This window comes from Oryx dammah, unplaced genomic scaffold, assembly GCF_014754425.2.
Source record: "Oryx dammah isolate SB20612 unplaced genomic scaffold, SCBI_Odam_1.1 HiC_scaffold_23, whole genome shotgun sequence".
NCBI lineage: Eukaryota > Metazoa > Chordata > Mammalia > Artiodactyla > Bovidae > Oryx > Oryx dammah.
The window spans coordinates 54,505,206-54,507,287 of NW_024070207.1; the positions used below are offsets into that span (position 1 = coordinate 54,505,206).

Here is a 2,082-nt window from a genome sequence, read left to right on the forward strand (position 1 = left end):
AAGAAGTGATATTTGCTCAGAGACCAGAAGGAAGTAAGGCAATAAGTTAGGCAGTTGTCTTGTGGGAAGAACTTTCTAAATGTAGAAAGCAAAGGGTGAAGCCCCTAGAGTGAAACCATGTTTGATTCAGTGATCAGTAAGAACACCAATGTGGTTGGAGCAAAGAGGGTGAGGGGAAGAGTAGGATGAGTCCAGAAGTCCTCTGGATCAAAGAGGATTTTATAGACTAGAGTAAGCACTTCTTTTGGATTTTATACTGAGGGTACTGGGAAGTCAAGGGAGGGTTTGGAGCTGTACAAACAAATCACCAAATAGAGACGTTTTTATAGGGCCGGATACATGACCTCATCCAACTGCAAGGGAGGCTCAGTCCCAAATTTCTGGTGACAGGGAAGGAGCATGTTTAACATGACATAGCTTCTGGATTAGTGAACAACTACTCTACTATGGCATAGCAAATTACCCCCAAACCTAGTGGCTTAAAGATATGTTTGTTAGCTCATGGTTTCTGTGTGTCAGGAATCCAAGCATGGCTTGGATGCAGTCTCTGCTATAGAGTCTATAACAGGGCTACCATCATGGTGTTAATTGGGGCTGTAGTCTTATCTGAAGACTCAATCAAAGAAGGATCTGCTTCCAAGATCACTCACATGGGTAGGTAGCGAAACTCAGTTCCTTATAAGTTGTTGGAGTGAGGCCTGAGCTCCTCATGACCTGTTGACTGGAGGCTTCTCTTGGTTCCTCTCCATAGAGCATCCCACAACATGGCAGCAAGCAAGCAAGTGGGCAGGCAATAGTCATGATGACAAAGAGAAAAACAGAGAGCTAGCAAGATGAAATTCACAAGCCATAGTCTTTTGTACTCTAGTCATTGAAGTGTTATCCCATCAATTTTCCATGTTCTGTGAGAAACAAGGTACTATATCCAGCCCACACTTACAGGGCAGAGGATTGCACAGGTCATGAATACTTGGAAGTGGGAATCATAAGCTGCCTACCATATCCTCTATCTGCAGGGGTTTCTGATTGGCCTACAGAATTTGCAGTGTAGTTCACACCAAGGTCCAACCTGGCTCCAGCACGTGAATAGGAACTAAGGACCCAGGACACAGTGAGCTGGAGTAAGTCAAAGGAGAACATAATATGTTTAAAACATTTTACAATATGTAGGAATATTAGCAGTTAGAAAAAAAAAGGAAGCAGGTACAACCAGAGTAAAAGGTTGAATTAATAACACTATTCTGCGCACATTCTCATCACAAGTCTATGCAAAACCCTGCTTACATTTTTATTTATCTATGTCAAGGATTCATGCATTTCTATTTTACTTTTTTAATTAAAATTTTTTTGGCCACAACATGAGGCTGACAGAATCTTGGTTCCCTGACCAGGGATCAAACCCAGGCCCTGGCAGTGAAAGTGCCACGTCCTAACCACTGGACTGCCAGGGAATTCCCTATGCATTCCTTTTTAAAATAACAGATTTATTGTAATATAATTCACATATCACAAATTCTCCCATGTGAATTTGTACAATTCCATGGTTTTAGTATGCTTATAGAGTTATGTAACCATCACTACAAGCTAAGTTTACAACATTTTCATCATCCCAAAATTCCATAGCCATTGTCTGTCAAGTTCTATCTCCCCTTACTCTTGGCATCTGGCAACCATTAACTTGCTTTCTTTCTTTTCTAAGGTGCATTTATTTTATTTATTTTTTAGTTGAAGGATAACTGCTTCACAATGTTGTGTTGGTTTCTGCCAAACATCAACATGAATCAGCCATAGGTATACATATGTCCCCTCCCTGTTGAAGTTCCCTCTCACCTCCATCCCCATCCCACCCCTCTAAGTTGTTACAGAGCCCCAGTTTGAGTTCCCTGAGTCAAATAGCAAATTCCCATTGGCTATCAATTTTATATGTAGCAGCGTAAGTTTCCATGTTACTTTCTCCATACATCCTACCCTCTCCTTCCATAAGTCCCTGTGTCCATAAGTCTGTTCTCTGTCTCTGTTGATTTGTTTGTGCTAGATATCTCATTTAAATAGAATCATGCAACATTTGTCTTTTGTGTCTGG

The 2,082-nt window shown here is 41.1% G+C and overlaps 1 non-coding gene across 1 annotated transcript; it reads right to left on the minus strand.

Annotated features, from left to right (window-relative positions):
* Nucleotides 1–1,379: 1,379 nt before the first annotated feature.
* TRNAE-UUC lies at nt 1,380–1,451 on the minus strand. The gene has a single exon. It is a non-coding gene; the product is annotated as a tRNA-Glu (tRNA).
* Nucleotides 1,452–2,082: the final 631 nt, after the last annotated feature.